The following is an 11,215-nucleotide window of genomic DNA, read 5'->3' on the forward strand; positions in this document are numbered from 1 at the left end:
CTTTCCTAATGCCAAATTAGATAAAATATTATTGAAATCAGGGGGGAAAATAGATCAGTATCCCTTATGAAATATCAAAATACTGAGCAAGTAGTAGTAAATCAAATTGAAACACATGTAAAAATTATGATGTCTGTGACTAAATCATCTCAGGAACACGAGATGGCTACAGCATTTGAAAACTAATTAATGCTATTTGCCATTTTCAACAGACTAAAAGTTCAAACAGAAATTTAACAGGAGATGTTAAGCAGATACATGGTTCCTGTCTGTGACTCGTTTGTCTCTGAAATGTCTAGGTTTTCAGAAAATTCTAAATTCTTTAATTTTAATGAGTCAAACTAATAAAACTTGGTTTTTACTTGACTTACAGCAATACAGTGCTACTATGTTTTATAGAATACTTGTGAAAAATTTTATAAACATTAGGTTACATACAGTGAAGTGGGTCAACATTTAGTAGAACTTTCAGATGAACACCAAAATCCCTGCCTGTTTTTGACATGCATACTTTTAAATAATCGCTAGGACTCAGATTAGGACCAGATATCATTTCTCCTTAGGTCATCATTATGAAGCATGGTTAAGTTAATTATGTTTGCAAACAGGATATTATTCTTGCTGGGCTTGACCTAATCATATACTGCATTGATGCATGTGGGAGATTCTAAGGACCCAAGTACCCCATGGCTGACCTTCAGGATGGAGACAGATACGTGGCAAGTACAAATGAGTGAGGCTGACAGAAGGCAATGAGCTCCAGAAAAGAGCTCTTCTGGCAGACACCTAAACATTCATCTTACAAGGACCTGAACACAGAGCCTAGATATGAGATCAAAAAAGGCAATAGGTAATAAATGAGAGTTTGTTATGTTTATGATAATGATTGACATGGCCATAAAAATGAACTAATTCCTCCTAAGAAAGTTTCCTCTATGTTTCTTCTTGGTTTTCATAATTTTGAGATGTTTCAAGTAATTTTTATATAATGTATTCAATACTCATTATTATCCTTGAGAAAATAATACCTCAAGCTACCCTGACATAATGAAAAATCTATTTCTGATGTATAAGACCTACAATTAGGAGTAAATTATGAAGATTTTATTTTCCTTGCATGTGAAGATTTTTCTTACATATATTTTCCAGATAGTCCAGCTTCCAATATTTTAGATACAGAACATTTGATTAAATTAATGACAACACTTGAAAAATACAATATCTCAAAGGCAAGCTGAAGTTGATATCTGGATACCCAGAACTCCAGTTTCTGTTCCCCATTGGTTGTAAGCAGTATTGCTGCACTGAATCTAAGATCACCGAGCAAGTGTCTTTCTCTCTTTTATCATGATTCATATCAGGAAGAAAATAACGAAAATTATGATTATATCAGAACAGCAACAAAAAGTGAACATCGGGCCCGGCAGCGTGGCCTAGCGGCTAAAGTCCTCGCCTTGAACACGTCGGGATCCCATATGGATGCCGGTTCTAATCCCGGCAGCTCCACTTCCCATCCAGCTCCCTGCTTGTGGCCTGGGAAGGCAGTCGAGGACGGCCCAAAGCTTTGGGACCCTGCACCCATGTGGGAGACCCAGAAGAGGTTCCTGGTTCCTGGCTTCGGATTGGCGCAGAACCGGCCGTTGCAGCTCACTTGGGGAGTGAATCATCGGACGGAAGATCTTCCTCTCTGTCTCTCCTCCTCTCTGTATATCCGGCTTTCCAATAATAATAAAATCTTTTAAAAAAAAGTGAACATCTCCCTGAATATAAAGTTTGTGCAACCAGAGCCAAAAGTCAGGCAGAGAAAAAGGCTGGAAAGACACAACATATTTGACTATATTGTGCCATTAAGTGCATTTAATTCAGCTCACAAACATGTGTACAATATCAAAACTGTTTTGAATACCCACATGTGCTAAGTGTAACTGCTTGTTCATAGACCACAAAGAGTGTTAATGGACAGTGACTCTAGTTTGGTCATTTCAAAGACAAATGTTAGGCAATGAGTGCATACAGAATAAAATTCTATTACAATAAGAGGGGACAGGATACCTAGGGTTCAGAGGAAAATAGTTGTTTTAATTTCCCTTTTGTTCAGTGAGGTATTTTTTTACATTTTCATTATGCATAAAATGCATAGGTCTTAAGTATATTTGTTTCACAGAGGATATTTACTAACAAATGAAAAGACCTGTCACCTGGGATATTTTGGCCATCCTGCTGGAGAGAGGTGACATTTGCATTTTTTATTTTTAAAGCAATCCATCAACAAATCAGATTCTTGGGGTTACAGTGGATGCATGATAATTTTAAAAAAAGCAATTCTGGTGTTAAATTTATATTAATACAAAGAGAACAGATTACAGTTCACATAATGGCATCTTCTTTCCTTGAACTCCTGATTCAATCAGTTGTCGTTTAATTGGAAGCTACGTTTGTGATAGCTCGTGTTGTGTATCAATTTGACTGGGTTATCATGCCCTAAGACATGGTAAAATCTTAATATGAAACTGTTTCTGGACTAACTTATCATTTGATTTAGTGAATTAAGAAGATCATTCTCACTAACATGTGTGGCGATCCCTCTGAGGAGCCTGGGATCCGAGGTGTGGCAACTGTGCTGAGAACCATCGGCACAGGGGATGCAAAGTGAGTGAAGCAATACACACTTCATGGAACTCAACAGGGTGTATATACTAGGCAGGTCACCTAGGCAACAGCAGAAAGCACCTCAAAAGATAGCAAACAAGGAAATGAAGTAACAATTACCAGACCTATTAGCTTTGAAGTAATAAGCATGTTTTGCACGAATGGATTCTGACAATCAATCTCCCCAGCCATGCTTGGCCAGTGAGGTAGCCACAGTCCCACTCAGGAAGTCTGCTTCCTGTAACACTCTCAGTCTGTTGAGAGTGTAGAAGTTCTGGGGTCCTCAAGTATCTGATAAAGACTGGTTTGAGGGTGGGAGACGCATTTCCACAAACAAGAACAGGTACCATTCAGTACAAACTCTTCAGAATATGAATAGAACAAAGCGACTAGAAAATGGTGAATTTGTTCTCTGCTTGATTTGAGGAATCTGTCTTTTCTTACCCTCAGACATCAGTTTTCCTGGTGCTCATATTTTTGGACTTGAATTTACATCATATGCTTCCCAGGTTCTCAGTCTTTGACTTTAGACTGGAACCACATGGCTGGCTGCAGGACCCATAGGACGGAGATCATACACTATCAGTCTTCCTAACTGTGAGCCAAATTCTTGTTGCAATACCTTATTATACAGTGCTCTGTAGATCTTATTGGTTCTGTTTATTCACACTAATATGTCTTATCTTTATGTGAAATGGTTTTCTATTTTCTCTTTCACGAACTAACTTCTGCTTTTTTTCCCCAATACTTTGCCTAGTAACTCCTTACCTTTTTAAAGATGAGAGACAAATTTTAATGAAAATTCGGCAACATTGCCTTAACTTCGAGTCAGAAGATATTTCATTTGATTGTAATTTGAAGGGGATGATTGTAAAGGTAAATATAAAATAGGTAAGAATGTACAACTTTAATAAAAAATGAAACTTTAAATAAATTATACATGGAAAATGAACTACGATGGAAGAACAAGCTGACTTTTGTAGCAGTTCAGTTTTCCTTCTTGGTCTTCCCTTCTGTACATGTGGATAGAAATGAACACCACGGGCATCTCCTTTCAAGACAGTAACTTTGGAAGGTACTTTCTATCTTGTGTTAACTTTTTTCTACTCTTTGATGACAAAGGTAGATGTACTGCGTGTGTTATATTAGCCTAACTCCACAATGAATAGCTCTCTTGGATACAGCTTAAGGCAGCCCCCTTCACGTTAGATACATTTCTGTATGTTTTCTTCATTTGTGGTTGTTTGGAAGTATGTGCTGAATCTCCAATACAAGTGAATTAATACCAGGAGGGAAAGTGATTTTACCTCATGTTGCTATTGCAGAGGTGTCTTGATACTTGAACTCATGAAGAGTTACTTTCTGTGAGTATTAAAGTATTATAAGCCAACATATGTAGAGCATATATTTGATAAAATCATCCTAGTAAAAGATATCAAATGAAAACTCTGGCAAAAACTATGGATAGAATAGGTAAAAAATATATTTTTACAGTCAAAAGTTATTTATCAAAAGTAATGGTCTAAATAAAATTGAGGCTATCTTGGCATGCCTATGTAATTCTTTCCTGCAATCTCTCCTTTTTCTCAGAAGTGTTATTTTAATTTAAGCCCTACAGAAAAGCATAAAGATGTCAAAGAGGCGAAAAAACAAGACTGATTGTCCTATTCTCATATTCACCCCTAAACATATTTTCAATATTTTCCTTGCGACACTTGCTGTGTTTTCTTACCTCCCTCGCAGCTTTCCTGTGGACATCAAACAGATGCCATATGATTCAATTTCATTGTGACAGCATCTTCTGGAATTACAGTTATTTAGTAGTTAAGGGTTCAGTCCTACAGGACTACACCTACTTCCTAAAGGAAAATTGATCACAAGTCTAGGCATCTGGAACTGCTGGCTGATTGGCCTTAAATTAAGGATTCCAACAAGTACCACTTTAAGTTCATTTAATTGATTACAAGAGCTCACAGGACCTAAGGGCAGATTCTAGTTACATTCACTGGCTTATTATAAAGTGTATGACAAAATATGCATAGGGACCTAGATAGGAGATATAAAAATCTTTGGGAAATTATAGGAAAGCTTTGGGGGAATGGCACAGAGATCCCTTGTACTGATTCCTTGACCCCTTTAAGTCACTAACAATATTTATTATTTAACTGGTGTGCTCTAATTGTAAAATATGCCACACAAAGACTATATTATGCATACATATATTAGCTGAATTAAAAATGAAAGCTCACATACTCAGCAAGCATTATGTTTAAAAAACAGTTAACTAATCAGTCCCCTTGAAGGACTCTCTGTGTCTGTAATGCTTCTTTTATCTCAGTGCCTGTAATGTTTCTTCTATCAGAAAAAGTAATAATTTAGAACTGTTTCTTTCTTTGATTCGGTTTTTATCTTTCAAAGATACATGCGTCAAAATAGTTTTTCATTTTTGTGATTTTCACATTTTATACTTGCTATATTCCTTCTTCTCCAGTTTAAACTTCCATTAATTTGATGGAGGCCAATTTTTCTCATTTATATCTAAGATATATTTTGTCAGAATAACTTCATGGAAACCTCATGTCATTAGTAGCATTATATAAAAACAATGCTTATCAAATTGAATACATATTATGTGACACCACTTAACTTTGCATACCTTTTTAAAAATTTGCAAATATTTGGTCACTTGGACCACATTATGTTTGTATGTGCAATAACTTTATAGCTCTGCCTGGCTTACTTATAACATTCATCTGCTTTTTCTTTCCTAATGTTACTGGTGTGTTAGAAAGTGGTAATCTTGAAATGAACATCAATTTTTACTCCTTTCCTCAATTTTTATTCAAGCAGAGAGAGAGAGAGGGAGAGAAAGGGAGGGACAGAGAGAGAGGAGGGAGGAAGAGGAGAAGAAGAGGAAAACGTAGAGAGAACGAAGGGACGGGAGGGTGAGTGGGTAGGAGGAAAAGAGAACGGATATACACTTGCTGAAATTAAATGTTCTGACATTTTTCTTTTCAAGATATGTTCAAATGAGTTTATATTTTAGAAATAAATGTGCTGCTCCAGTTTATTGTAATGGAAAATCAGAATGATTCAGGAAAGCTTCAGAAGCCCATTTGGCTTTGTGTGGTGAGAGCAATGAGTTAGGACAAATTATGGGACATTTTGTGATTTGATGTCTTGACTGTATAAAGACGCTATGATCCAGAGACTATGGAAGACATACCAGTAACTAGGACATGAACCTGAGTCTCACCTAAAGTAGGATCATTTTCACATTGTCTTCCTGATAAGGGTAATCATGTAATCGGAGATATAGAAAACTGACATTTTGTTTATCTAATTGTTTTTTTACCTGCCTTTAAGGCACGGTTGAAACAAGGACATAAAATTTATTAGCAGACCAGTGAAGTATATGTAACGATGGGTTGTTAAGTGATAGCTATAAGAAATTTCAGAGGGCCCAATTGCTAAAGTCCTTGCCTTACACTCGTTGAGATCCCATATGGGCACTGGTTCATGTCCTGGAGGCCCCACTTCCCATCTAGTTCCCTCTCTTTGGCTTTGGAAAGCAGTCAAGGATGGTCCAAAGTCTTGGTTCCCTTATGGGAGAGCTGGAACAGACTCCTGGTTCCTGGTTTCAGGTCAGCTCAATTGTTGCTGTTCTGGTCACTTGGGGAATGAAGCAGCAGACAGAAAATCTTTCCCTTTGTCTCTACTCCTCTCTGTATATCTGACTTTCCAAAAGAAAAAAAAAAAAAAAGAATAAATGCAACAGGATAATAATTAGTGGTTGCAGTCCAGTATCCAGTATTTAATGAGACTCAATTGTTCATGTTATTAAGTTGTCAGAAAGTATTTATTGAATGACCAGTTGATGCCAGAAACCATCCTAGACACCAATTAAACTGCAGTCAACAACGCACATAGTTGTACTCTTAAAAAGTACAAGTACACACTAGACACATGTTAGTAAAATATGCTGTTGTTATGTAAGCTATAGGAAATACTAAAATATTATAAGAAGACAAAGAGGAGGTGGAAGGCTACAGAATGGAAATTCCAACAAAGGGAATCTTGATTTTGATGGAAAAAAACCTTGTAAATTAAAAACAGAAATGAAGGTGTGATACTAAAAACATAAAACCAAAACATTGAATTAAAAGACCAATCTGAGATAATCTGCCTGTGTCGTGTGTGTGTGCACATATGCTAAATTTAAGAAAATTATGTAATGGAAAAATCATTATCCTGTATATCACCTTGGATGTTTAAATAAAGAAAGGTCATTAATAGTGTACACAATTAATACAAATAATCCGACTCCAGGCTACAGTAATAGGTGATAGATAATTCATGTTTGTTTGGTCTTTAGTATTTATTGAGAGCAATGTCCTCTCTCCATTTCTATCCTTTCTTTCTTTGAGGAATTATCTGGAGAGCTCAATGATGATCTAATGGGAAATTGAACTTAATGCCATTGCAAAATCAGGAAGAGGCAAATATAAGCCTCAAAAGCTTGTGCTCCTCATTCTAAAAACTCGGTTTATAAGTGTTTTTCTATTCCTACAATTCAGTAACATGAAGACAAACCATGCATTTACCTACCAGGGAGAAAACTAAAGTCTGTTGTTCACACCTCCTGAAATACAGAAGTAAAATGGAAAATGTTCGCAATGATTTCCAGAAGGCTAAAATTGAAGATTTTAAATTGAAAATTACATGTGTACAAACTTTGGTGATTGATAGGTAATGTCAATAGCGAAACATTTGGAGAGGGAGGGATTCTGAGAATAGTCCTCCACATTATCATTTATGGTTGATTAGTAAATACACAAACCATGATAAAATTGAGTCAAGGTATAATTGATGAATGAGAAATAGATGACATAAAATAAATATTAATATGAGGAAGGCAGAAAACCTTACTCTTTAGTGTGAATGTGGAATACAAAGTTAGTATTGAGAATAATTGATGACAGAATACTTGAGTAAAAATTAATGCAAACATGAATATCAAAGACCACCTAATGCTAGCAAGCTCTGGGTGATGAGATGAGAGAGAACAGGCACACGTCTTGAAATACTAAATTTCTCACTTTATAAAACTGAATTTAACGGGTATGCTTGCTTTTTGACTTTGATAAATATAATCTTCAATATTCATGATTTAAAAGCAAGAGCAAATAAAAGGGCAGCTGATTAACTCCTAGTGTTTTTTTTTTTTTTAAGGCAACTGACAGCATGACCTGGATATTGAAAGTTAGGACTCACAGAAAAGATAAAAATTGAACTAGTTTGGAAAGCAAAAATAGGATAATAAAAGCACCCAAAAATGAATGTGGTATTCTTAATGTATCTCTCTTGCTGTCTCTCACACACTGACACACACCACAAAACATAATTTGGAACAGGACACACTAAAATTTGCAGAGAGAAGAAAATAACTTCAATATAATACAAAAGCAGTACAGATAATTCACAAGGAAGAAATACAGATTATCATTTTTAGTTTCATCAATAATACATAAATGGAGGCAAGTGTACTGTGAAGTGGAGCTACACTGCAGTATGCATCTCTATTTTTAAAAAGAATTAGATTCCCAATGAAACTATTAAATATATCTTGACAACAGAATGCTGGATTTTCTATCATTGTCTATACCTACATGGTCAGGATACACTATGTGGCAGAATGATGGGCTTATGACTGCTTTGAAGGATTATAACATTGTGAAAATATAAGGGAAACAGTGAGGGGCACAGAGAGGAGGGAGAGAGGTAGTACAAGCGAAAATCCTTGAGCCTAAGGAACTGTATCACAAAGATTAAAAAAATAAAATTAAAAATAATTATATAAAACTAAAATTGAAATGTTAATGAGCTAATCAGAGGTTGTGGTTAAGAACTTGCTTTTTTTTTTTTTTTAACATACTGGTTACTCAAAACCATGTCAATTCCTTAATGTTGCAAATTGCAGTTGATGTTATATTGGGACTCTTAATTGACTGTGATGATATTCTACCAGCTCTAACTTTGGACCAGAAATGGTCTCCCCAAGAAACTGTTCAACCCATCTGGACAATAAGTAGCTGGACTCTATGCTTGGTATACGTTTGCAAGGAAAGAATCTTGATTGAATTTGAACTGTAATACTGCATCAAGGTGGAGGAATCCACCAGGGGGAGGGACATGGGGAGGGGTGGGGGGATTCCCAGAGCCTATGAAACTGTCACATAATGCAAAATAATTAATAAATAATAATTATATAAATGCAAACAGAGACAAGTAATATCTTATCGAAATTAGCATACTTACCCTGGATGGAGAAGCACATAGTGACTACAGGTGTGAAGTTGTATCACCTCAGGAAGCTAGTATGTGCTTTAGAAGCTGTGTGTTTTCTGGGCATTTTGGGTCCATAAGGTTTCATGTATTGAAATTATTTCTGTTAAACATTTATAGTGTTGAAAATGGGAAAGGGAAACAACCACAGTACTTGAACAATAGTAGTGTTCAGTCAAGGTTTGACGTAGGAAAATATTGAAATATAACCACAGAAGTCATAATTTCATAGAACATTTTATGCTATGGAAAGAGATATTATCAGAATTAATGTGAAGTAAAAATGTACACTATTAAAAGCATGTGTAGCAATGAGCTTATTTTATATCCTTTATAAACATATGCATGTATTTGATGAAAATTACTTATGATTTGTGGCAGGAAGCTAATTGAATTTTACTTTATTTTTTCCCCTGATAGTTAAAAAAACAATGTAATATTTACATCCACATTTTGTAATCTAAAATTGATTTAATGCAAAATAATTGTGCTTATCTCAGCAGATATAAAAATAATAAACTGACCCTAACCAAGCATTTTTACAAACAGGAAGACTATGATGTCTTTATTTTCAAGGTTTCCTGAAACTCATGAGACAGTACATTCCTAAATCAAATCAAGGGCTACTAGAAGGTTTCCCGAGGTGTTACAGATAATACACAACCCCAAACCTGGCCCAGAGCATAGTTTTGTAAATAATCTGACAAAATTCCAAGTAAATATAATTGCCAGCAGCAAGGATTTCTAATGAAATACCCTGAAAAGGAACACCTGACATAATTTTGTGTTACATCAATAGGAGAACTATAAACAAAAGATTCTGAAACATATGATGTATTTTAAGTTCCTACACATTTAAATTTTTAAAAATTCTTTTCTTTTATTATTGTTTTATGATGCAGTTCCACAGGCTCTGGGGTTTTCCGTTCCCCTCCTCAAGTCCTCTTCTCCCTCTATTGATTTATGTCTTTTCTTTATAAATCTGCCTTTCCAATAAAAATATAAATAAGTCTTTAAGAAAAAAAAAGAAATAGGAAGACCACAGCTCCACAGGAGGATAAAAGGATGTCTTTATCATCTTCATCAACACTTAGCTCATTTTGTGATGTTCTTATTCTTTCGTTTTATGGCAGCCTCCATTAACCAAAATGAACGCTTTGAGTACGGAAGGCCTTATCTATTATGTTTTTTGCAAATATGTATCCTATTAAATATGACATGCAGGTTATTTAATATATATGGTAACTATTTTGGCAGTTCAACTTCAGAAAAGAGGTCCTTAAAATAACACCAAACAATTAAATAAACAGTGTATTTATGTACAAATAAGGATGCCCTCTAAGTTTAAATTTATTGACTTTTAATATTTAAGTATAAAATGGCTCACTGAGACATGACTGAGTCTTTTCACTGTACAATAACTAGACATAGTTTTAGAATTTATTTTTATATTATTATATTACAGAAAATTATAACCATTAAACAGTATGTCAGGGGAGAATACATAGAAACATTTAATGTGTACTAAACCCTAAATACCCACACAAAATAACAATCCACACCTCGTGGACAAAAAGGGCAGTAGATACTTATTAGAAACAATTTAATTTTGTTTGTGTAAGTAAGCTGTTGCTTTTCCCTGTATATTTAACACTACATTTCAGAGGTAACACAAATGTAGTTTGAACTACAGAGACTGAGATTGAGACAGGTGTCATAATTTTGTTGTTGTTGTTGTTGCTTCAGTTTTTTTCTCTTTCTCTTCTGCTTTTCCGCCCCTCAGTATACTTCACTTTCCCTGACATGTTTGTCTTGGACTCTTGATGATCCAGATCTCTCAACTCTCCACAGTGCTTACAAAACACAAAAGTGAAATTATTTCAGAGGATGGATATGAGTAAAAATAGCAAACATCCAAAGTGCCATCCCTGAGTTACGGATAGCTGACAAAAGTTCAGGAACTGTTTATAGAAAAGAATGGCCAGCTAGGATTCCTTTATCAAGCACAAAAGAGGGTAAAGCCATTTGTCTACAGCTTCAACATAACTTGTAATCTTCAGAGCGGTAAGTCATAAAACAACATTCTACATATTTGCCAGTCATAAAACTCTGGAAACTTTATCTCTCTGATCACTACACAACACTTTGACTCAAACACCTGCTAGCAATTCTGCTGACCTTCATTACTGAGTTGTTATCGGCTAGCTGCATTAGGTAAGAG

Source organism: Ochotona princeps, chromosome 14 (assembly GCF_030435755.1).
Source record: "Ochotona princeps isolate mOchPri1 chromosome 14, mOchPri1.hap1, whole genome shotgun sequence".
In the NCBI taxonomy this organism is placed as follows: Eukaryota; Metazoa; Chordata; class Mammalia; order Lagomorpha; family Ochotonidae; genus Ochotona; species Ochotona princeps.